Source organism: Macaca thibetana, chromosome 18 (assembly GCF_024542745.1).
Source record: "Macaca thibetana thibetana isolate TM-01 chromosome 18, ASM2454274v1, whole genome shotgun sequence".
Taxonomy (NCBI): domain Eukaryota; kingdom Metazoa; phylum Chordata; class Mammalia; order Primates; family Cercopithecidae; genus Macaca; species Macaca thibetana.
Genome location: NC_065595.1, coordinates 30,300,007 through 30,326,631, shown reverse-complemented (window position 1 = coordinate 30,326,631; position 26,625 = coordinate 30,300,007). Strand labels below are relative to the sequence as shown.

Here is a 26,625-nt window from a genome sequence, read left to right as displayed (position 1 = left end):
ATAAAAACATTTAGGCCGGGCACAGTGGCTCACGCCTGTAATCCCAGCACTTTGGGAAGCTGAGGCAGGTGGATCATGAGGTCAGGAGAGCAAGACCATCCTGGCTAATACAGTGAAACCCCGTCTCTACTAAAAAATACAAAAAATTAGCCAGGCATGGTGGCAGGTGCCTGTAGTCCCAGCTACTGGGGAGGCTGAGGCAGGAGAATGGCATGAACCCAGGAGGCGGAGCTTGCAGTGAGCTGAGATCGCGCCACTGCACTCCAGCCTGGGTGACAGAGCAAGACTCCATCTCAAAAAAAAAAAAAAAATTTAGCTGGCATGGTGGCACGTGCCTGTGGTTCCAGCTATGCAGGAGGCTGAGGCAGGAGGATTGCTTGAGCTCGGGCCGTCGAGCCTGCAAAGAGCCATGATTGCATCACTGAACTCCAGTCTGGATGACAGAGCAAGATCCTGTCTCAAAAAAGAAAAAAAAAAGAAAGAAAATTCCAGAAATAAACAATTCGTAAGTTTTAATTACCATGCCATTCTGAGTATTGTGATGAAATCTCACACTATGCCATTCCATCCCACCTGGGATGTAAATTATCCCTTTGTCCAGCATATCCACCTGTTTGGTTTAGTTGAACTCTGTTTTTTGGACCAGTCTGAAAATCATTCTATTATAATGACTATTAAATTCATTTATTGACTTTGATATAATGTTCAAATAAACTCAAAATTGACTTAAAGAAATCAGGGCTCAAGGTATCTATAGATGCCTAGACTCAGTGTGGATTAGGGCTGGGGTCAGGAGAGAGCAGAGGAGCGTAGCAGAGGGCTAGGTCCCATTGAGTTAGAATTGGGAAGTGACTATGCCATATCATGATAGTCTAAAACAGTATGAAAAACAGACTGTGGCCCTCTAATCTTTCTGGCATTTTGTGAATGCGGGAGGCAGGGATTGGGTCAAGACTGGACCTTGGGCAAGAATCAAAGCAGGTATCACTCTCCAAATGGACATAGGGGCTGAGAGCAGGAACCAAGCCTAGAAGTCATTCAAATGCAGGTGAATTGAGTAAGGAGCAGGGAGGAGCCAGGATGGGTGACAGCGGTACTGACAACCACTTTGGCCCAGGAGAGAGAGTGGACTTGAGAATCAGCAAAAGCAGCAGCCATTTAGAGCCTGGGTCATTCTATGCAGCATCCCTAGTCTGGAAAGGACCCAGAATCTGAATGGAAAGGAACTATTGTAGGTCTCTCATGAGGTTGATGTTCATTCAGGCACAGCCTCAGAATTTGCTGAAACATGCCAGAAAAATAAGACCTAGGGATTCAATATCTATCTTATGTTTTCAATGACACTGAAATATTCTGTGGCTATTGCAATATCTTAAGTCATAGTTTTTAGAGGTATATTTTACAGTTCATGCTTTTAAGAACAAAGTGTTACAGCTTGAGTTTGATTCTAGCTTTACCAATACTAGCTACTTGACATTGTGCAGTTTAGTTAATCTTTTTGAGACCTTTTTCTCATCTACAAAAATGGGCAAAATTAACATCCTCCTAGAAAGACATCTGAGAGAATAATATGAATTAGGTCCAGAATGGGAACTCTCCAAATAGCGTTATGCAGTAAAAGATTAACTCAGGAGGCCTTCGTTGTTCAAAACTTCACATTCAAAAAAAAAAAAAAAAAAAAATCTGGTCTTTGGCTCTTGGGAGATAACCTTAAAGTGCTCAGAATTACTTGCCTAATAAGAATGTTCGGGTGGGCACAGTGGTTCACACCTGTAATCCCAGCACTTTGTTAGGCCAAGGTGGGTGGATTACCTGAGGTCAGGATTTCAAGACCAGCCTGGCCAAGATGGGTAAACCCTGTCTCTACTAAAAATACAAAAATTAGCCAGGCGTGGTGGCAGGCACCCATAATCCCACCTACTCAGGAGGCTGAGACAGGAGAATTGCTTGAACCCAGAAGGTGGAGGCTGCAGTGAGCCCAGATCACACCAGTGCACTCCAGCCTGGATGACAGAGCAAGACTCTGTCTCAGAAAAAAAAAAAAAAAAAAAAAAAAAAAAAAAAGAATGTTAATATTTACCTAGGATCTTGGGCCACACCAAATAGTTTATGATAACAATGTGATTTGTGGTGGGGACCTTGGGCCACAAGGTATCAATATGAACTCCGGAGAGGCCAGAGACTGAGTAACCAAGGTCAGCAATGGCACCCTCTATACCCATGTAACCAATCCCCTAATAAAAACCCGGGACACCAAAGCTCGGATGAACTTCGCTGGTTTGCAATACTTCATTCATGTTGCCACAACACTGTTTCTGGGATAATTAAATGCTGTTCATATGACTCCTCTAGGAGGGGACAACTGGAAGCATGGCCTTTCCTATACTATAGCCTATAAGCCTTTTTGCTGATTCAATCTGTATTCTTTTGCCATAACAAACTGTAATTGGGAGCTTAACAGTGTTTTCGTATTCTGTGTGTTCTTCTAGTGAGTCCACTGAACCTAAGGATGGTCTTAGGACACCTGACACAGATGTCCTTTTTCCTCATATATTATACTTTCAAGCTGATCTCTCTGAAACGTTTAAAGACTGCCAAATGTCATGAACCAGTCATTTAATATCATTTGTGAGGAGGACTTGTTTAAGTCATTTTGGTAGCTTTAATTCTAATCTGCTCCCTCCTTGCTACAGCTTCCCCATCCCTAACATCCACATTTCTTTCTTTCTTTTTTTTTTTTTAGATAGAGTCTCACTTTTGTCACCCATGCTGGAGTGCAGTGATGCAATCTCAGCTCACTACAACCTCGGCCTCCCAGGTTCAAGCGATTCTCTTGCCTCAGCCTCCTGAGTAGCTTGTATTACAGATGCCCACCACCACACCTGGCTAATTTTTATATTTTTAGTAGAGACGGGGTTTCACCATGTTGGCCAGGCTAGTCTCAAACTCCTGACCTCAGGTGATCTGTCCACCTCAGCCTCCCAAAGTGCTGGCATTACAGGTGTGAGCCATCACACCTGGCCCACACTTCTTATCACACTCAGGTTCCTAGAGAGGAACAGGTGCACCAGTTTTCTATTCTGACTTCTTCCTTTCCCACTTACTCCCTCTAAAAAAGCAAAAAGAATTAAATAGGCTTCCTTCTCTGGTTTGGTGGTAGATTATTATTTCTACTTTTTATTCCTACCTGACTCCTACCAACCAATTTCTATCCTGAACAGGTAAGTTTCTATCCATCGTAAAGCTCATCTGTAAATATCACCTTGAATTTTATAGCCTGCAGAAGCTTCCAGTTTGTGGTTTTTTAGCCCCAGATCATGATGTTCTTGGTCCTACAGAAGACAGAGCAAGTCTGAGGTTTGTCATACACAAAATGGAGCATTATAAAACCCTTTAATACTGGTCTTTGTTCATGATAATTTTTTTTCTTGATTATCCCTATGTTCTCTTCCAAAAGTTGCCATTACAGACAGCAGAACATTCCTGTAATTTTGTTAATCTGCAGTGGTTTCATATATGAGCAAGTTGTTTCCTCAATGAAATTACAAACTCCCTGAAGGTAAGAATTAAGCATCTCTTGAAGAGTAAACCACACAAGGTGAATTGAGTCCACAGTTTTGTTTCCTGCAGTGCTGTGAACACAGAATTGGCTTCATTACCATCTCTGTAATTGTCTATGTGCAAATGGAGGTTTTTAATGGTCTCTCCGGGTTAGTTTGAAGAAACAACAGAATAGAGGTGCTTGGGCCAACAGTTTAAGTCGCCTTTGTCTGGAGTACTGTGGAAGGCCCATCAATAATCTGCAGCACGCAGCATTCCCCAGGCCTCCTTGACTGTTTCTGTCCTTCAAGGTACCTACCGTTCCCATTTCCAAGCCTGCAGGACCATCTCTGCACAGCAAGTTCTCACAGTTCAATTACAATCAAATCAAGCAGGCTCAGGAAAATCTCAAGAGTCACTTAGAGCAGCAGGAACCCAGGAATACATGGCTGGTTAACCACCACCTATTCAGGCACTAAGTCTCCTGCCTGGGCCAATCCCCTTTTCCATGTCACACACTACACATAGCAAGGGGACAGCTATCCTGGGAGTCTAGGGGAGAATAAAAGTGTTCAAGATCCCAATGATAATTCTCTAGGTATGGAATTTGTGTATTTTAGGTCTGGCCTATGAGAGATGTGGGGTGGGGGAGTTAGGGGCCCTCATTAGCTTTCCTCATCTTTCAAATCCTATCACACCCTTTTCCTTAAAAAAAGGGGGTTCCTTCTTTCAAAACCCATTTTCTTCTATTAACCAATCTTTGTGCATTTAAAATAAATCTTTCTGAAGCCTAGTGAAAGGCATTGAGTATTTTTTTAAAAACAGCTTTATTGAGATATAATTCAACTACTATGCAATTTACCCATTAAAAGTTTACATTTCAATGGTTTTAGTATATTCACAGACTTGTGCATTTACTGTCCTGATCAACTTTTTCCTTTAATTAATTTTTTTAAAATAGAGATGGGGTCTCACTATGTTGCCTAGGCTGATCTTGATCTCCTGGGCTTGAGCAATCCTCCTGCCTTAGCCTGCCAAAGTGCTGGGATTACAGGCTTGAGCCACTGCACCTGGCCTCCTGATCATTTTTTAGAACTTTTTCACTACCCCCAAAAGAAACTTTGCACCATTTAGATACCATTCCCCAAGCCCCTCCCCCTAGGCAACCACTAATCTTTCTATCTCTGTAGATTTGCCATTCTGGATATTTCATATAAATAGAATAATATTATATGTGGTTTTCTGCGACTGACTTCTTTCACTTAGCATGTTTTTTAGGTTCATTCACATTGTAGCATGTACTGGTACTTCATTTCTTATTATGGCCAAACAATATTCCATTGTACAAACATAGCACGTTTTGTTTATTCATTCATCAGCTGATAGACATTTAGGTTGTTTCCACATAATGACTGTTATGAATTTGGCAGCTATGAACATTCATGTACAAGTTCTTGTGTGCACACATTTTCATTTCCCTTAAGTGTACAACTAGGGGTGGAATTGCTGGGTCATATGGTATGTTTTACTGACTGAAGAAACTGCCAGACTGTTTTCCAAAGTGGTTGCACCATTTCATATTTCTACCAGCAATGTAGAAAGGTTGTAATTTCTTCCCATCCTTTCCAATACTTGTAATCTGTCTTCTGGATTACAGTCAAGCTAGTAGGTGGGAAGGGGTATCTCACTGTCATTTTGATTTGTATTTCCCTGATGGCTAATGATGTTCAGTATCTTTTCATATGCTTATTGGCCATTATATATCTTCTTTGGAGAACTATCTAACCAAATACTTTGCCCATTTTTTTCATTGTGTTATTTGTTCTTATTATTCAGTTGTAATAGTTTTACAAAATTCTGAATACATGTCCTTTATGAGATATATGATATGATTTGCAAATATTTTCTCCCATTCTCTGGATTGTGTCTTCACTTTCTTGATGGTGTTCTTTGAAGTGCAAATTTTAAATTTTGATGACTCCAGTTTATATATATATCTTACTTTTGTCTCCTGCGCTTTTGGTGTCATACTAAGAAATTATTGCCCAATCCAAGGTCACAAAGATTCACTTCTAAGTTTTCTTCTAAGAGTTTTATAGTTTAAGATTTGTCTCTCTCTCTGTGTGTGTGTGTGTGTGTGTGTGTGTGTGTGTGTGTGATGGAATCTTACTCTGTCGCCCAGGCTGGAGTGCAGTGGCATGGTCTCAGCTCACTGCAAACTCCACCTCCCAAGTTCAAGTGATTCTCATGCCTCAACCTCCTGAGTAGCTGGGACAACAGGCACACACCCACTACGCCTGATAAATTTTTGTATTTTTAGTAGAGATGGGGTTTCACCATGTTGGCCAGGCTGGTCTTGAACTCCTGACCTCGTGATCTGCCCATCTTGGCCTCCCAAAATGTTGGGATTACAAACATGAGCCACCATGCCCAGCCTTAAGATTTTATATTTAGATCTTTTGTTTGAGTTTTCTGTATGGTGAGGTAGGGGTCCAACTTCATTCTTATGCATGTGGGTATCCAATTGTCCCAGCAACATTTGTTGACTATTCTTTCCCCAATAAATAGTTATGGCACCTTTGCTTAAAATCAATTGACCAGGCCAGTTGCAGTGACTCACACCTGTAATCTTAGCACTTTAGGAAGCCAAGGCAGGAGGATCAGTTGAGCCCAGGAGTTCCAGACCAGCCAGGGCAACATGGTAAGACCCTGTCTCCATACAATTTTTTTTTTTTTTAATAAGCCAGGTATGGTGGCACATGCCTGTAGTCCCAGATGCTCAGGAGGCCAGGAGGTCGATGATGCAGTGAGTCATGATTGTGCCACTGCACTCCAGCCTGGGTGACAGAGTGAGACCCTGTCCCTCCCGCCCACCCCCAGAAAAAAACACACTATAACAATGAAAAGAAAATCAGGCCGGGCGCCATGGTTCATACCTGTAATTGCAACACTTTGGGAGGCTGAGATGAGAGGATTGCATGAGCCTAGGAGTTTGAGACCAACCCGGGTAACAAAGTGAGACCCCCATCTCTACCAAAAAAAAAAAAAAAAAAAAAGCCAGGTGTGGTGGCACGCACCTGCTGAGTGGGAGGATTGCTTGAGTCTGGGAGGTTGAGGCTGCAGTGAGCTGTGACTTCACACTGCACTCCAGCCCCAGGCAAGAGCAAGACCCTCTATTCCTCCCCCTCCAAAAAAAAAAGAAAGAAAAGAAAAAATGAAGGGAGGGAGGGAGGGAGGGAGGGAAGAAAGGAAGGAAGGAAGGAAAGAAAGAAGGGAGGGAGGGAGGGAAGGAAGGAAGGAAGGAAGGAAGGAAGGAAGGAAGGAAGGAAGGAAGGAAGGAAGGAAGGAAAAAATCAAATCAATTGACCATAATATAAGGGTTCTTTTCTGGACTTTCAATTCTATTCTATTGATTTATGTGTCTATCCTTATGCCAGTACTGAATATCTATATGTCTTGATTACTGTGGCTTTGTAGAATTTCGAAACTGGGAAATGTGAGCCCTCCAACTTTGTTCTTTTTCAATATTATCTTGGCTATTTTGGGTCCCTTAAATTTCCATGTAAATTTGAGGATCGGCTTGTCTAATTTTGCAAAAAAGTCAGCTTGGAGACAGGAGTTGCGTTGAATGTGTAGAACAATTTCAGGAGTATTGCCACCTTAAAAATATTAAGTCTGACTTAGTAACATGGATCGTCACCCTTTCCTCTTAAAGTGAGCCCTGACTGCCAGTCCAGTAGGGCTGGGCTGGTTGGGCCTGGGAGTGGGGGCAGCTGGACAAGTCTCTAGGGTCTTGGGCCCAGGTCACTAACTCCCTTCCTCCCCAAGCCTCCTTCTCCACACCCACACCCACACCCAACGCTCCACGATCCCCAAGAGGGAGTATGAGACCCTTCACCTTGCCACACCCTGCAAAGCCAAAAAGCTGTCTTTACATTTTCGGGGCCTCTGGCACGGGCAGCCGCCGCCACATAGTCAGGATCCTACAATCGCAGTGACTGCAAAGGCTTTAGGGATACTGCATTCTGGTTGCCAGGGGCTACCCTCGTATTAAGACGGGTGGCTAGCGGTGCTTTTGCGTCCTGCCGGAAGTGGGGAGAGTCACCATGGGAACCGTGAACGCTGAAACCAGCCACTTCCTCTTGGCTCTGAGAAGCTGAATCTGCGGGATCCTCAGATCAACCTCGGTCTCTCTGGCTGGATATTTATCGGGTTCTGCCTGGAAGACCAACTAACGCCTTTCCTCTTGGAAAAGTCGCAGGTCTTAATACAGCTTCAGTTTATACGTTTCTTTGTGCCTTACAATAGTCATAAAGATCTGGTTAGATCTCCACTCCCTCCGGGAGAGCTCCAGAAGCTCACAGTTGGACCTTTCTTAGCACGTAGGGAGAGATCCTTGCTATTTTGCTATTTATCGTACTGGCTTAAAACGGGGGTGGGCAGGCAGGAGCGTCCCTCTCGGAGCGGGCGGGAAAGCGCAGCGGCCACGGTTGGTCCCCCCAGACCCTGCAGCTCCTGCTGTGCCCCTCAGCTCCCATTAGAGTCCCTCCTGCCTTAGAGTCCCTCCTGCCGGTGCCTCCACAGGAGGGACCTAATGGGGACTCTAATGAGAGCCCTGCATCCTACCAAGGAGCCCCCAGAAGTCGGGCCCAGCGTAGGGTCGGTTGGCCTGGTGGAGTGCGTCCAACCTCTGACCCGCTTTTGGGAGGATCAGAACCCCGCGTCCAGGCGGCCGGCGTGCACCTGGAGCACTAGGGCTCTGGTCGCGGCCCGGGCTGTCCCCGAGTCCGCACCATTCCGGGAAGTCCGGCAGCCCGGGGTGTCCCTTGGCGGAGCCCCGCGGCCCTTCACCGCCGCGCGGAAAGCTGGATCGGCTGCAGGAGGAACCCGCAGCCAAGCCACTCCTGCCCTGAAGGGACTAGACCCTTTGTCTCCACGTCGGGGGTCGGCAGATCGTATGGCTAGATCCTGCAGGCCCACACTTGGGCACAGGCGGGACAAAAAGCACAGCCCAGGGAAGCCACAGGTTGAAAGCGGTGAGGGTGTCAGGCCTCATGAAACTTGACGCAACCTGGAGCACAAGGCTAAGAAACCTGCCACTTGAGCCAACTGGTGGCTGTGGCCCAGCTGAGAGCGGAGTAATGGGGCTCTTGGGGCAGGCGACCTAAGCCCCTTTCCTCGATTATCTGACTGAGTCTGTAACCCCGCAATGGGTTTGCTGCACAAATACAGACCGGGGCATTACAGTAAAGAAAGAATTTAGGCCAGTGGGGTGGCTCATGCCTGTAATCCCAGCACTTAGGGAGGCAGAAGCAGGAGGATCCTTTGAGCCCAGGAGTTCCAGACCAGCCCGGGCAACACGGTGAAGCCCATCTCTACAAAAACATATAAAAATTAGCCGGGTGTGGTGGTGCTGCCTGCAGTCCCAGCTCCTGGTGGACTGAGGCGGGAGGATTGCTTGAGCCCGGGAGATTCAGGCTGCAATGAGAAGTAATGGCACCACTGCACTCTAGCCTGGGTGACAGAGCCAGACCCTGTCTCAAAAAAACAAAGAAAAAAGGAAAGAAAAGAAGAGAAAGTCTGACATGAAATCAGTCACACCACATGGGAGATGCAATTTTATTACTCAAGTCAGTCACCCCAGAAATTCAGGGATGGGGTTTTTAAGGATAAATTGGTGGGTAGGGGGTCAGAAAGTGGGAGGTGCTGATTGGTCAGGTCGAAGATGAAATCACTGGGAGTTGAAGGTGTTCTCTTGTGCTGAGTTCATTGGGAGTGTGGTGGCAGAGTGGGGGGCGGGTTACAAGACCAGAAGAGTCAGTTTATCTATCTGGGTGGTATCAGTTGGTACATCAGAATGTAGGGTCTGCGAAAATATCTGAAGCAGTGATCTCAGGTTTTGCAACGGTGACTCCTAAACCGTAATTTCTAATCTTGTGGCTAATTTGTTAGTCCTACAAAGGCAGTCTAGTCCCCAGGCAAGAAGGGGGCTTGTTTTGGGAAAGAGCTGTTTAGGCATTTGTTTCAAACCTAAACTATAATCTAAGTTCCTCCCAAAGTTACTTCCACATACACCCAGGAAAGAACAAGGACAGCTTGGAGGTTAAAAGCAGTATGAAGTCAGTTAGGTCACATCTCTTTGACTGTCATAATTTTCTCAGTTATGATTCTTGCAAAGGTGGTTTCAAGTCAGCCCCTATCCCTTCTACTCTCTGTGGTCCTTGAGTGCTGAGATAGGAGGAAGATAGCAGGTTTGCAGGTTCACAAGGGGGGAGACCTTCTGCTGGAGGCTGAAGCATGTTTATTGCCATTCTTTCCCAGACACCACCTTTCACACCACAACTGAATAAAATTTATTGTCACTGTGTGTCAAATTGTCACCCACGCTGTGATATTACTTTGTCCCCTTGCTGTGTCCCCTAACTGACCCTTTCTTTAGGTTTAGGAAGATAAAACAAATGTTTCCAACTTCAGAACGCTTATTCTAGGCTTCCAAGTTATGTCTTAGCTTTGCTTTATTTTTTTAAATTTTTTAAACTTCTTTTTTTAAAAAACTATAATTGTTCCAACTTCTATTGGTCTCAAGCATACCAGGAAATTGTGTGAAAACAAAGAGCCAAAAAAATCATTTTTGTGTAATTTGTTTGAAATAGTTTGAAATAGTTTTTAGTGTTTTACTTTGATATCAGCAGTGTTTTTGTTTGGATTAAAAATATGACTATAAAACCTTTATTCTTAAACATGTTATTAGATGTAATTCTATATGAATTTATAACATATCTAGTTATTTTTGCTTATATAAAAGGGTTTGGTTTTTGAGAAGTAATTTGTAACACTACAAAGAACAACATATGTCAAGGCTTCTGTTTTCATTTGAATATTTTCCTTTAACAAAAATGAGAGAAGAGGGAAGACAATGATTTTTTTCTATCACTATAGTATTTTAAGATTACTTACAACTCTTCCTTAATAAGGTAACTCAGCACTGCACAAACCCCTGCCTTAGCCTATCAGGAAGAATCTTTGGGCCAGATCTTGGTTTTTTGGGTGTCCAGATCTCCTTTTTGGAACATATTATGTTATTTATAGGAGTGAGCAACACAAGGACCGTGGTAAACTTTTCATGGATTATGTAAAATAAAACAAATAAAAGTTGCTGCTGGGAAGTGCTTTACTCAGTTGCCAAGTAAGACAGACACTGGCATGTATAGGACTGAAAAGTACAGCAGATCTAGCCACTGACCACCTACTGAGCACCAACAAGTACTCTGCTAATCTGCTTTAAGTGTGTCCCTTAGTCTGGCAGTAGGGACAATATAGACGGCTCTTGGTGGGAGGACAGTTGGACTCGATCTTTTCCTCTTGTCTTGGAGGAAAAATAGTCCCTGTTATCTGTTTTTCTGAACTCCATAAATTGGATTTTTTTAAACATTCGTTTGTCTTTCCTGTGTTTATATCTCTTAGATCCGCTCCCCCATAGTTATTTCTGGAAATGTCAGCTTCCTTATTTACACTGTGACGGCTCTACCAGCCTTTCTATCGGTGCACCTGTGCCCAGAAGACTATGTCTTGGTCCCACAGTTACCTCAGGTTCTCCCTTGTTGACACCTTTCCCAGCTGTGGACAAAACCTTCCCAACTTGGCCCCAACTCACATTTGATTTTCTGAGCTTTTTGCCAACCCTCCCTACGCATCAGTGTATGAGCTGTTCTTACATTGAAAGCGAAAACTCCCTCTTGTGTGTCTAACACTGCTGCCTTGTATCGAGAAAGATGAAATACTATCTCATTGTATTCCTCTCTAATTTAGTCTTGAGGCCTCTCTTTGGAGAGTGGCCATAAACCCTAACACTGCCTTAGTAGGGGTCCAGGGAATTGTTTTTTTTTTTTAGAGGCAAGGTCTCACTATGTTGCCCAGGCTGGTCTTGAGCCCCTGGGTTCAAGCAATCCTCCCACCTCAGCCTCCCAAACTTCTGATATTACAGGCCTGAGCCACTGCACCTGTCCTGTCTGGGGAATTTGGTCATGGACGTTTGCAGTAGGCCTTTCACATGCTACTTTTTTATCCAGGTGGATGGCCCAATGCCTAAGTGACTGATCTGAGACCAAGTATCCATCTCATAGGAAACTTATTTATGTTGGCAGGTGCTCTTGTGGTTCTTGTCTGACCTGTGTCCAGTTTATTTCTACCATGATAGCCAGTCTAGGAGAGCTCTGACCAAGAGAAAACTTAGGTTCAAGTGTGCCAGTAGAATGGACAGAGGCAACAAAACCCATGAAATAGCAGAAGCATTTTCTTACAGCACCAAAGATGAGAGGAGTAAAAATGAGGGCCAGTAGGAAGGTCGCAGGGACGATACACTCAACCAACAAGTTGGGGGCCAGAGAGAAAGATGAACCCATGGGCCAAGGCCTTTGTTGGGGTCCAGGGTGTTGTTACCCAAGCAGGTCTTCTTCAGAGAGTTCTAAGTGGTGGGTTTAGAGCAAGCAGGCATGCATCCCAAGGGGTTATGCTGTGACTGAGATGTGGTCACTGTGGCATATCTGTGTAGTCTGTGTGGCATGTGGGGTCAGTGGGGCCAGCTGGGCCAGTCTAGTGGGTTGTATCTAGCTGCCCCATGGAGACATGGTCACCAGGAGCCAGTTGTATAAAGCAGATATCTGGATTAAGAACATTCAGAAACTAGGAGTAGGCAGAAAGCTAGAAACTGTATCCAGGGTGACTAAGCCAGCTTCTGAAATGAGAAAGTTAAACCTACTTTCAAAACGGATGCAGAAGTGACATGATAGGAATTCATTACATCCATTGTTGAACTAAATGTATTTTATAGTTCATTTATTTTAGTTTACATGAAATCTACTTATATTAGCATACGAATATTCATAGTTATGTAACAACCACCACACTCAAGACACAGAACTCTCTTATCATCCTCAGTGATTCTTTTGTGCTGCCCCATTTTAATCAACCTGTCCCTCATCCTTAGCACCTGGAAACCACAAATCTGTTTTCTGTTCTCATAATTTTGCCTTTTCCGAAGTATCATATAAAAGGATTTTTTTTTTTTTTTTTACATAGGCTCCTTTCACTTGGATGAATGCTTTTGAAACCCACGTTGTTGCATGTATCAGTAGTTTCTTCATTTTAATAGCAGAGTTGTATTTCTTTGCATGGATGTACTCTATTTTGTTTATCCCATTTACCTATTGAAGGACATTTAGGTTGTTTCTACATTGTGGTGGTTAGGAATAAAGTTGCTAGAAATATTTGTTTACAATTTTTTTGAGATGGTCTTTGTCTGTTGCCCAGGCTGGAGTGCAGTGGCATGATCATACCTCACTACAGCCTTGGCCTCCTGAGCTTAAGCCATCCTCCCAGCCAGCTCTGCCTCCTGAGTAGCTGGGACTACAGGTGCACACCACCACACATGGTGGGTTTTTTTGTTTTGTTTTGTTTTGTTTTGATGAAGATAGGGTCCCACTATTTTGTCCAGACTGATCTCAAACTCCTGGCCACAAGTGATATCATTTTGCCTATGGATCATTACTTCAGCTATTTGGTGAAGAAACTACTTTCTCAGTTGAACTACCTTTGTTATGTTTGTGAACATATATAAGTGGATTTGTTCATGGATTCTCTACTCTGATCCTCTATTCTAATTTTGTCTAAAATCACACATTCCTGATTACTGTAGCTTTATAAGAAGCCTTGAAATCAGATAGTGTAAACCTTCTTCAACTTTATTCTTTTTCAAAACTGTTTTCATTCCTTTGTCTTTCCATATCATTTTCTATAAAATGTCTTGCTGTGATTTTGATTGAAATTGCATTGAAATGATAGTGTAGGGAGAATTGACCTCTTAATAAGACTGAGTTTTTCTTTTTTTTTTTCTTTCCTTTCCTTTTCTTTTCTTTTTCTTTTTCTTTTTCTTTTTTTTTTTTTTTTTTTTTTTTTTGAGACAGAGTCTCTTTCTGTCGCCCAGGCTGGAGTGCAATGGCACAACCTCAGCTCACTACAACCTCCGCCTCCTGGGTTCAAGCAATTCTCCTGCCTCAGCCTCCTGAGTAGCTGGGATTACAGGCGTGCACCACACATCCAGCTAATTTTTGTATTTTTGGTTTTTTTCTTTATTGTATTTCTATTTTCAATTTTGTAAATGCTCTTTTTGTATTTTAGTAGAGATGGGGTTTCACCATGTTGGCCAGGCTGGTCTTAAATTTCTGACCTCAGGTAGTACACCTACCTTGGCCTCCCAAAGTGCTGGGATTACAGACGTGAGCCACTTCACCTGGCCAGACTGAGTTTTTCAATCTATAAACATGCTATATATCTCCACTTATTTAGGTTTGCTTTTGTTTTTCTTCACTTTTTTGTTTTCAGCATACAGAACTAGCATATATATTGATGTGTGTGTATATATATATATATATGCCTAAAATTTTCATATTTTATGTTACAGTTCTATTTAAAATCTTGATTTTCATATATTCATTGCTTATAGAAATTCAGTGACCTTGCATTCTACAACGTTGCTAAACTCAATTATTCTAGATTTTAAAAATTTTACTGCAATTTTCTATGTAGACAACCATGTTATCTGAGGATAGATAGTTTTATTTCTTCCTTGCCAATTGTATGCATTTTATTTTTTCTTGCCTTATGGCATTGGCTAAGACTTCAAGTACAATGGTTAATATAGGTGATGAGAATATACACCCCTACCTGTTTCCTGGCCTGATGAGAAAGAATTCAGTCATCAAGTATGCTGTTAGCTATAGGTTTTTTTATAGCAGCACTTTTTCAGTTTATGGATGTTCTCTTTTTGTTGCAATTAGATATTGAGATTTTTCGAATGCTCTTTTTGCATCTGCTGAGATGATCATTCGTCTACTGATATGATGAATTACATAGATACATTTTCAATCATGAACTAGATTTGCATTCCCAGATTAAACCCCAACTAATCACTACTTAAAACCTTTTCTTGTTTTACTGCTGGATTTGATGTGGTAATATTTCATTCAGAATTTTTGCAGCTATGTTCATGAGAGATATTAAGTTTCTTTACTTGTAATTTCTTTTCCTGGTTTTGATATCAGAGTAATATTGCCTTCATAAAATGCATCGGGCAGAGTTATTTTCCTTTATTTTTGTTTAGAGAGTTTATGTAGAGTTGATGTTATTTTTAAAAGGTTTTATAGAATTTGCCAGTGAAGCCAATTGGATCTGGAGTCTTTATTGTTTTTTAGTGGAGAAGGATTTTAAATGTAAATTTAATTTTCTTAACATATATAGGACTATTTAGGTTTAGCTATTTCTTCAATAAAATTTGGTAGTTTGTGCCTTTTAAAAAATGTGTTCTAGGAAGGGGAGCATCACACATTGGGTCCTATTGTGGGGAGGGGGTAGCGGGGAGGGATAGCATTCAGAGATATACCTAATGTAAATGATGAGTTAATGGGTGCAGCACACCAACATGGCACATGTATACATATATAACAAACCTGCACGTTGTGCACATGTACTCTAGAACTTAAAGTATAATAAAAAAGAATGTGTCCAATTCATCTACATTGTCTAATTAATAGGCATATAATTATTTGTAATATTCTTGCAATGTCCTTGTAGTACCTGTAGTGACCCTGATATTGGTAATTTTTGTCTTCTCTTTTTTGTCAGTATGACTAGATGCTTATTGATTGGTATTTTAAAAGAATGAGTTTTTTATTTTTCTTTATTGTGTTTCTATTTTCAATGTTATTATTATTCCCTTTCTTCTGCTTGTATTTTATTTGCTCTTCTCTTTCAAGTTTATTAAGGTGGTTTATCATTAATTTTGAGACCTTTTCTAATCAATGTCTTTCTAAGCACTATTTTAGCTGTATCCCACAAATTGTGAACTCTTCACTTTCATTTAGTTCAAAACATTTACCAATTGACATCTGCTTCTGCTTGGACTCATGGGTTATTTAGAAGTATGCTGTTTAAATCTCAAATATCAAGTAGTTTTTCAGACATCTGTTATTTTTAGTTTAATTATTTTATGTTTAGAGAAAATATTTCATATAGTTTCAATTTTTGATAATTTGTTAAGGTGTGGTTTATGGCTCAAAATGCGATATATCTTTATCAATGCTCTATGTGCACTTGAAAATAATGTGTATTCTGTTGTTTGTCAGGTGGGGATGTTCTAATAGATAGAGTGTGTACATATATATAATTATATCTGATACAGTGACTCATAATGACCTATAGATCAAGTTAATTAATAGCATTGTTTAAGTCATAGTTTTAAACTGGATTTCTGGAGCTCGGAAGTCCAATCTCTGCATTGGAAGATGATCTTTAAGTTTGAGTACAAAATCCAATCAAAATAGATCTGTGTTTGTTCCTTCTCAAGTCTATCTGTAAACACTGCCTTGAAGCCTACAGTCTGCACACACCAGATTATTTACCAGCTCCAGATTCTAATGTTCTGGGACCTAGAGATAAATATTGTGTTAGTCTATAATAGTTTCATGCATGAGCCAATTCTTTTCTGAATTCGATTTTAATATCCCTGAGTATTTCCTAAAGGAAAGGAGGTTTTCTGGACTATTATACTGGCTAGGCAGAAACAAAGAAATTAGGGTGCTTAGGCCACCATATGTTGTGTCTGCAAGACCTGTGAACACTCTACCGCAGGCGGCATTCCTTCGGTCTCCTCCACAACCACAGTCCTTCCAGTCTTTCATCCTTCCTCCAGTTTCCTTTTTTTTTTTTTTTAATTTTATTATTATTTTTTTATTTTTATTTTTTATTATTATTATACTTTAAGTTCTAGGGTACATGTGCATAACGTGCAGGTTTGTTACATATGTATACTTGTGCCATGTTGGTGTGCTGCACCCATCAACTCGTCAGCACCCATCAACTCGTCATTTACATCAGGTATAACTCCCAATGCAATCCCTCCCCCCTCCCCCCTCCCCATGATAGGCCCCGGTGTGTGATGTTCCCCTTCCCGAGTCCAAGTGATCTCATTGTTCAGTTCCCACCTATGAGTGAGAACATGCGGTGTTTGGTTTTCTGTTCTTGTGATAGTTTGCTAAGAATGATGGTTTCCAGCTGCATCCATGTCCCTACAAAGGACACAAACTCATCCTTTTTTTATGGCTGCATAGTATTCCATGGTGTATATGTGCCACATTTTCTTAATCCAATCTGTCACTGATGGACATTTGGGTTGATTCCAAGTCTTTGCTATTGTGAATAGTGCCGCAATAAACATACGTGTGCATGTGTCTTTATAGCAGCATAATTTATAATCCTTTGGGTATATACCCAGTAATGGGATGGCTGGGTCATATGGTACATCTAGTTCTAGATCCTTGAGGAATCGCCATACTGTTTTCCATAATGGTTGAACTAGTTTACAATCCCACCAACAGTGTAAAAGTGTTCCTATTTCTCCACATCCTCTCCAGCACCTGTTGTTTCCTGACTTTTTAATGATCGCCATTCTAACTGGTGTGAGATGGTATCTCATTGTGGTTTTGATTTGCATTTCTCTGATGGCCACTGATGATGAGCATTTTTTCATGTGTCTGTTGGCTGTATGAATGTCTTCTTTTGAGAAATGTCTGTTCATATCCTTTGCCCACTTTTTGATGGGGTTGTTTGTTTTTTTTCTTGTAAATTCGTTTGAGTTCTTTGTAGGTTCTGGATATTAGCCCTTTGTCAGATGAGTAAATTGCAAAAATTTTCTCCCATTCTGTAGGTTGCCTGTTCACTCTGATGGTAGTTTCTTTTGCTGTGCAGAAGCTCTTTAGTTTAATGAGATCCCATTTGTCAATTTTTGCTTTTGCTGCCTTTGCTTTTGGTGTTTTAGACATGAAGTCTTTGCCCATGCCTATGTCCTGAATGGTACTACCTAGGTTTTCCTCTAGGGTTTTTATGGTATTAGGTCTTGCAAGGCTGGTTCAACATTCGCAAATCAATAAACATAATCCAGCATATAAATAGAACCAAAGTCAAGAACCACATGATTATCTCAATAGATGCAGAAAAGGCTTTTGACAAAATTCAACAGCCCTTCATGCTAAAAACGCTCAATAAATTCGGTATTGATGGAACGTACCTCAAAATAATAAGAGCTATTTATGACAAGCCCACAGCCAATATCATACTGAATGGGCAAAAACTGGAAAAATTCCCTTTGAAAACTGGCACAAGACAGGGATGCCCTCTCTCACCACTCCTATTCAACATAGTGTTGGAAGTTCTGGCTAGGGCAATCAGGCAAGAGAAAGAAATCAAGGGTATTCAGTTAGGAAAAGAAGAAGTCAAATTGTCCCTCTTTGCAGATGACATGATTGTATATTTAGAAAACCCCATTGTCTCAGCCCAAAATCTCCTTAAGCTGATAAGCAACTTCAGCAAAGTCTCAGGATACAAAATTAATGTGCAAAAATCACAAGCATTCGTATACACCAGTAACAAACAGAGAGCCAAATCATGAATGAACTTCCATTCACAATTGCTTCAAAGAGAATAAAATACCTAGGAATCCAACTTACAAGGGATGTAAAGGACCTCTTCAAGGAGAACTACAAACCACTGCTCAGTGAAATCAAAGAGGACACAAACAAATGGAAGAACATACCATGCTCATGGATAGGAAGAATCAATATCGTGAAAATGGCCATACTGCCCAAGGTAATTTATAGATTCAATGCCATCCCCATCAAGCTACCAACGAGTTTCTTCACAGAATTGGAAAAAACTGCTTTAAAGTTCATATGGAACCAAAAAAGAGCCCGCATCTCCAAGACAATCCTAAGTCAAAAGAACAAAGCTGGAGGCATCACGCTACCTGACTTCAAACTATACTACAAGGCTACAGTAACCAAAACAGCATGGTGCTGGTACCAAAGCAGAGATATAGACCAATGGAACAGAACAGAGTCCTCAGAAATAATACACATCTACAGCCATCTGATCTTTGACAAACCTGAGAGAAACAAGAAATGGGGAAAGGATTCCCTATTTAATAAATGGTGCTGGGAAAATTGGCTAGCCATAAGTAGAAAGCTGAAACTGGATCCTTTTCTTATTCCTTATACGAAAATTAATTCAAGATGGATTAGAGACTTAAATGTTAGACCTAATACCTTCCTCCAGTTTCCTAGTGTGTAGGGCCAGTTCTGTCGAGCAGCTCCCGGGGGTGAACTGATAACGAAATGCGGTCGTAGAAGGCTGAGAGACAGAGGCTTGAGAGAAGCCCATAGCTCCATCACATTTCACAAACCACTCTTCAGAGGAGCAGAGCAAGTTTTGGATCACAAAGCTGGGTAACGGCCCGTTCTGAGCCCAGATCTCCTGCCTCCCAGCCCTGTGTCCCTGTTGGGACATACACACTCCTTCACAAGGGGACAGCCCTCCTGAGTGACTTGTAGACTAATGGGCCTTCAAGACCCCAAGTGATAATTTTCCAGAGACATAATTTATGTATTAAAGCTGGCTAGTGGGGGATATTTCTTTAAGGTAGGGTAGGTGGTTAACAGGTTTTATGTTTAATCACCTAAAAAATATTATACCAGAGCACACTCCCCTTATAAAGGGAGGGCTGATCGTGGTCTAGTTGGCTGGGCTAGGCTTCGGGGCGGGGAAAGCCGGAAAAATCTTGGGGTCTTGCACTCTTCCCCAACTCCTGCGTTTACCAGGATCACCACGTTTAGAGTGGAGCCCTTCATCTTCCGCTGCAAGGGGTCAAACAGCTGGCCTTATACGTATTTTTGTCTTTTCTGGGTGCGCCTAGAGCTAAGAAGGTAAACAGTGGCGGTTAGAGACCAGAAGTAGGCTCTGTCACTATGGAAACCGAGGACGCTGGGGCTCGCGCCCTCCTATTGGTGCTGAGTTGCTGAGTCTGAGCAGTTTTCATCTCATGTTAGTCACGTCCCCAGCTGCGTTGCTGGCTCGCTCTCAGGTTCAGCCCGAAAAGTGGAGACGCTGAGGAAGTAGGTGGTGGCGAATACAACATTCTTTCTCATGAGACACTCACCATGTGGTTGGAGAAATTACATGAAATAAAACAATTTAAGTATTTTTTTAAAAGTGCCATTAATAACAGAGGAGTGCAAATCCAGACAGCACCTTCTGAAGGATAAATAATTTACCAGTGGAATGTGTAGGAATAATGGATGCTGTGGGACACCTGGGTCTACTTCCAGACTCAAGAATGTGTTCCTCCAGTTGCAGGGAGTATTGCTAGCAGAAAGCCTTCAATTGTAAGTCCTCTTCTGAGTTGCCTAAGTCAAAGAGAGTTACACAATGAAGGTCACGCCCCTTTCCTGGACAGTTCACGTCCAATGACGCATCAGTGACATGGAGTAGAAATCCTTTCCTGATTGCCTCAATCCCGGACAATTCTTGCAGGTTGTCCCAGCTTCAGAGCTCCATGTGCTGGGCCGTGGATTTCACTGAGACTCATGGCAGTTCAACATCTCACTCTGCCCAATTCTGCTTTCTTCCACTCTGTACGTTTTTCTATTGGTGGTGATTTCATGAACAAAAATGAGAAATTTTCTACTGTGAAGCAGCTATTTTTATTTTTATTAATCTCTTCTTTAAACAGAAAAGAGTACCTTTGGTCAGGTTTAAGCCCTAGAAAAAAAAAATTTTTTTTCACTCTCTGGTTACTAAGGAAAAGTCTGCATTTCAATCATTGTATGTGACAGACTGCCACGGTTACTACTTGAGACTATCATTAGGGCAGTTACTACTGTAACTACTTGAGACCGTCATTACAAGACTGAACAAAGGGAAGAACATACAAAAGAAAACTTAAGACAACAGAAACTATTTTAAAGGAAGGGGCCAGGGGAAGAAGAAGAGAGCTCCCTGCTTCTAGTGAGCAAAGGCAGCCTCTGAGCTTCCACATCCCTTCGTATTTATTGGGTAGAAAAAGCAAGGAGGAGGAGGTAACGATTGGTCAGCTGCTTAACTGATCACAGGTTTCACATTATTACTAACAGGCTTCAGATATACCTAATCACAGGAAACACTGTGCTTGGAGTGTGACTGCCCTCAGCGTTCCTTCTCGGCAGCAGAGGCAGTTTGACAGTTTGCCAACTTCTACATTTATGAGAACAGTTTGCTGTTTACTCGGATAGCCTCCAGTGGTATACTGAGTTGATCACGACCCTCAAACTTTTGGCCTGCAACAATTGTACCCCTATATGTGTTGTTTTCCTTCGGCTGCTTTCGGTAATTTTCCTTTACCTTTGGTTTGGGTGGTTGAATTAGAATATATTTAGGTATGGTTTTCTTTTTTTAGTCTATCTTTGAGCCTATTTGGGGTTCATTGAGCTTCTTCAATATATAAATTTATGTCTTTCACTAAATTTGAGACGTTCTAGTCATTTTTTTCCAAATATATTTTTTATGCACTAATCTAATTTTCTTCTTCTGAGACTCCAATTATATAGAAGTTAATTAATTAATTAATTTACAGGGTCTCTCTCTGCTGCCCAGGCTGAAGTACAGTGGTGCCATCAAGGCTTATTTCAGCCTTGACCTTCTGGATTCAAGTGATCCCCCTACCTTGGTCTTCTGGGCAGCTGAGACTACAGGTGCAGGCTACCATGTCTGGCTACTTTTTTTTAATTTTTAATTTTTGTAGAGACAGGATCTCACTATGTTGCCCAGGCTGGTCTTGAACTCCTGGGCTCAAGTGATTTTCCTACCTCGGTATTGCAAAGTGCTGGGATTTCAGGTGTGAGCTATCATCATGCCTGGTAAACTTGGACTTTTTATATTGTTCAAAAAGTTTTCAAAGCTCTGTTCACTGCTTTTTTTTCTCTCTCTCTCTATCTCTCTCTCACTAATATAGAGACAGGATCTTGTGCAGGCTGGTGTTGAATTTTTGTAGGTTCAAGTGATCCTCCCACTTCAACCTTGCAAGTAATTAGGACTATAGGCATTCCACTGTGCTTTTCAATCTTCTTTTTCTCTATTTTTTGGATCGTATAATTTCTGTTGACCTATTTTTAAATTCCCCAACTTCTTCCTCTGTCATCTCCATTCTGCTATTGAGCTAATCCAGTGACTCAGTGTTTTAGTCCATATTCACGCTGCTGATAAAGACATACCCGAGACTGGGAAGAAAAAGAGGTTTAATTGGACTTACACTTCCACACGACTGGGGGGTGGGGGCTCAGAATCATGGCAGGAGGCGAAAGACATTTCTTACATGGTGGCAGCAAGAGAAAATGAAGAAGCAGCAAAAGCAGAACCACCTGATAAACCCATCAGATCTCATGAGACTTACTGCCACGAAAATAGCATGGGAAAGACCAGCCCCCATGATTCAATTACCTCCCATTGGGTCCCTCGCACAACATGTGGGAATTCTGGAAGATACAATTCTAGTTGAGATTTGGGTGGGAACAAAGCCAAACCATATCACTCAGTTTTATGTTAATTACGTTTTTGTATTTTTCAATTCTAAAGTTTCTGTTTGGACCTTTTTCATCTGTGGAGAACTTCTGATTTTCCATTCATTTCAAGGGCATTCACCTTTACCTTGTGGAAGATGATTATATGGCTGCTTTAAAGTCTTGTATGATAATTCCAGTGCTTGATTTTTTTGTGATTGGTCTAGAGAAAGGTTAGTAAGAACTTTTTAGAAAAGTGAAATTTGTGTGACTCTATCTGTAGGTATAGCTTGGAGATGAGGGCAATAATTATCATATGAGAAATTTATAACTGTGTAGTGCTCCATAGTTGATAAGTACTTACACATATAAAATCTGGCTGGGTGCAGTGGCTTATGCCTGTAATCCCGGCACTTTGGGAGGCCAAGGCAGGTGGATCACAAGGTCAGGAGTTAGAGACCAGCCTGGTCAATATGGTGAAACCCTGTCTCTACTAAAAATACAAAAATTAGCCAGGCATGGTGTTGCACTCCTGTAATCCCAGCTACTTAGGAGGCTGAGGCAGGAGAATCGCTTGAACCTGGGAGGTGGAGGTTGCAGTGAGCCGAAATCGTGCCACTATACTCCAGCCTGGGTGACAGAATGAGACACTGTCTCAAAAAAAAAAAAAAAAAAAAAAAACTTATTTGACCCCCACAAGTGCCTTATTAGGCAAACACAAGAAAGGTTATATTATTAATTTTCAGTTTAAGCAGTTGAGACTCAGGATCCTAAGTCATTTGCCATGCTGTACTTCCAGTAGTAATAAATTTGATATTAATAATAAGTCTTCCTACTCTGAGTGCTGAAATTAGCATTGGGCTGAAGTTAGGGCATAGGCTCAGGGAAACTCAGGATGGGAGAAACTAGATGAAAAAGCTAACGGAGCAGCCATAGCATTGACTGGCTGTGGTGAAGACCAGGCTTCTGAAAGCTGAGGGTCACAGTGGACCTGGATCAGGACATAGACTTAAAAATGCCATTAAGCTCCAAGGTTTAGTATTCCAGGCATGGGAACAGGCAGTACAGAACAAGGAACTAACAATCGCGCCTCAGCACAAGTGGGGACCACAGCAGCAGGAGAGGAGAACACAAATCTACCAAGGACCTCTAGGACAGAGACTTTCAAGGTACTTCTTGCCAGCAGTAAGACTGAAGCTAGTACCTAGAATTCAATTACAAAATCGTGCTTTGGTTCCTCCATGCTAACTTAAGGTTGAACACAGAACTCTAGAGCACAGACAAAATCAATATCTGCATGTGCTGGGGCTTCCTAAGGCCGGCTCCAGTTTTGATGATTTGCCAGAAGGGCACACATGACTTAGCACATAGTCATAATCATGGCTAAGATTTGCTGCAGTGAAAAGATACAAGGCAAAATGAGCAAAGGTAAAAGGCACATGAGGCAAAGTACAAAGGACCACAGGCACAAGTTTCCAAGAGTTCTCTCCCAGTGGAGTTGCACAAGACATACTTCCTCTAGCAACGAGTGTGACAGTGTGTGATACGTTATTGGGGTGTCATAAGATACTGTCCCTAAGGCTTTTACTGGGAGCTGGCCATATAGGCATTTCCTGCCTACCATGTACCATGATTCCAGATACCCAGATGGAAAGCGGTTGTTCAGCATAAACCATACTGTCCACACAGTCTAGGCACAGTGAGCCACCTTATCATTTAGGGAAAGTGTTTTATTTTATTTTACTTTTTTAGATGCAGGGTCTTACTCTGTCACCCAGGCTGGAGTGTAGGGGTTTGATCAGAACTCACTGCAGCCTTAAACTCCCAGGCTCAAGCAATCCTCCTGCCTCAGCCTCATAGTAGCTAGGACTACAGGTGTGTGCCACCACACCTGACCAATTTATAAAATATTTTCGTAGAGATGGAGTGTTGCTATATTGCCTAGAACTTTTGGACTTCTGGCCTCAAGCGATCCTCCTGCCTCAGCCTCCCAAGGTGGTAGGATTACAGGCATGAGCCACTGTGCCTGACCAAGGGAAAGTTTTATATCAGTGTAGGTACCTGTTTACCAGTTAAGTTCCCAGATGTCAGCCAAGGGCCAACTTTGCAAGCAGGCCTTTCTAAGAATAGCAGTCTAAGGTCTGCTTTGCTAGTTCTTTTCTGCACATTGTGTCATATACTGATGCATATCTTTACCAACATACAAAGGTATAACCAATGTGTATCCACTCTTAAGGCTGTTATTTCTGTAAATTGGCATTTCCAAATTCTTTTTAATATTCTCACTTTAGTATTCTCTCAGTTGTTTTATTTTATTCTTATATTTTAGTTTTTCCTCTCTCATTCTGTCTTCTTGAAACCATCCTCTTAATAACATGCCAGGTTCTGGGCTGAAGGGCAGTCAAGCATTAAAAAGGCTACACTTTGGCCCACTTCGCTATAATTGCTAACTAACCGAAAGTCACGTAAGCCAGAACACAGACCATGAACTTCCTCATTGTTCCTATAGATAGCATCTTTAGCGTTAGTAAGTCTGAAACTTTCCATTCAAGATGTTTTTCAGATTCTGAATTCTTTTTAAAAAATTGTATTATTATTTTTAGAGACAAGATGTTGCCTAGTCACTCAGGCTGGAGTACAGTGGCATGATCACAGTTCACTGCAGCCTCTAAACTGTTGGGCTCAAGTGATCTTCCCACCTCAGCCTCCCAAGTAGCTGGGACTACATGTTCTTACCACAGCACCCAACTAACTTTATTTTATTTTTGTAGGAACAGAATCTTGTTCTGTTGCCCAGGCTGCTCTTGAACTCTTGGCTTCAAGAGATCCTCTTGCCTTGGCCTCCAAAAGTGCTGGGATGAATCTCTGTCATGGTGGCATGAGCCACCATGCCCGGCCCAGATCCTGGATTCTAGCAGGACAGCTGATGCCCACCAGTCTGAAGACACCCAAAGGAGAACTAACTCAATGCAAGGATGCAATTTCTTTAGTTCCATGACGTCACCCTTCATTCTTCAACCAATCAACGATCCCTATACCTTAGCCCACTAGCCATCCAAACCCCTTAAAATCCCTAGACCCTAAACTCCTTGAGAAGGTGGATTTGAGGTTTCCTGTAGTCTCCTTGTTTGGCTGCCTTGTGATTAAACCTCTTTCTCCGCTGCAATTCTTGGTGTCTTGGTGTATTGACTTGCCACACATTGGACATTTTACCAAGAACTAAAAATAGAACTACCATTTGACCCAGCAGTCCCACTACTGGGCATCTACTCAAAGGAAAATAAATCATTCTATCAAAAAGACACCTGCGCTCATATGTTTATTGCAGTACTACTCAAAATAGCAAAGCCTATTTATGTTATAATCAGATTTGTATTACAAATACACTGTTTTATATTACAATAGTTTTATATTATAAATATAATTATGTAACCTATATATAGTACTCAATTACAATTGTTATTGTGTGTGTAACTATGTCTGTGTTGTAAAAATTATTCTACCAAAACGGGAATGGTAAGTAGAAAGTATACGCAGATAATTTTGTCTAACAATTTTGTCTTCCATTTTTGTCCAACAAATGCACTGTTTACCTTTTGCCCCACACTCTCTGCCTCAGAGGGCTGACCTTTGTGGACTGTTTCATGAGTAGCCCTTGACTTTTGGCTTACAGCAGTTTCTATCACTGGGGAAGATCAGCAGGAGACCTAGAGACTGGGAGGTGAATGAGGGAGGGTGGTTGCTGTCCCAGATCTTTCCCCGTCAATTCTCTATAGGTTACCAAGCACCCTAGCAAATTTCGCAGCTCCTCTCAGATGGCCCTCTCCCATATAGCTGTTCTCAATAGGTTTGCATAAACTTTGCCTTTCAGGCTAGATGTAGTAATAGCTCCCTGGTGTTGCAAACTCTAGGGAACCTACTATTGCTTGTTGCTTTTCCTAAATACTATCCGCACATTTTGCTGGAATTCTGACTGATACATATACTTCTTTTTCTTCGAATAGATTAACTCATGCTTTCAAGTATTATAAATCTCTGATTACTAAGTATTGGAGAAATTTCCTACCACAAAGCTCCTACATTGATTTATCTATATTGTTTAAATAAGAGGCCAATGCTTTAATTTGCAATTACCTCTGAGCCTCTCTAGCATCCAGCTCACATTATAGGTGGTCAGAATTTAAGATATCTTTTCATTCATTGTTCGGGTTGGACATTTCATCTTCCCATAAGTAGAAACATTTCAACAAAAATGTGAAGTGTCGTGATAGCTGCATCCGAACTTCAAATGGCTCAGAACAAAATTTTCAAAGAAAATGAGAATACAAAAATCAAAAAGGTATTAATTCATATATAGATAGAGATAAAAAAATGAGGAAAATATCAGTTGGTAAATCTTGGTGTTTTATGTAGTAGCACTATTCCATTTTTATGCAAGTTTGAAGTCTTTCAAGTAAAATATTGAGTGGAAATATTGCTGTGAAGAAATTTTTGACTAGCCTGATTTTTCTATTGCGCATGGCATTTTCTCTTTCTTGCTTTGGAGCTTGCACAAATATCTTTTTATTCTTGAAGTTCATTATGTCAATTAAATTGTGTTTCTGTGTTAAGAATTTTACATTAAAATTTCTCAGAGCCTGGCATTTTTTTCCGGATGGTGTTCAAGCGT

The 26,625-nt window shown here is 41.5% G+C and overlaps 1 protein-coding gene and 1 long non-coding RNA gene across 2 annotated transcripts in view; one reads left to right on the top strand and one right to left on the bottom strand.

Annotated features, from left to right (window-relative positions):
* Positions 1-26,625, bottom strand: part of CXXC1 (CXXC finger protein 1) — a 459,484-nt gene that overhangs the window by 9,078 nt on the left and 423,781 nt on the right. The window lies entirely within an intron of this gene.
* On the top strand, positions 7,681-25,122 carry LOC126941328 (uncharacterized). The gene is made up of 2 exons (XR_007721247.1): positions 7,681-7,801; positions 24,728-25,122. It is a non-coding gene; the product is annotated as an uncharacterized LOC126941328 (long non-coding RNA).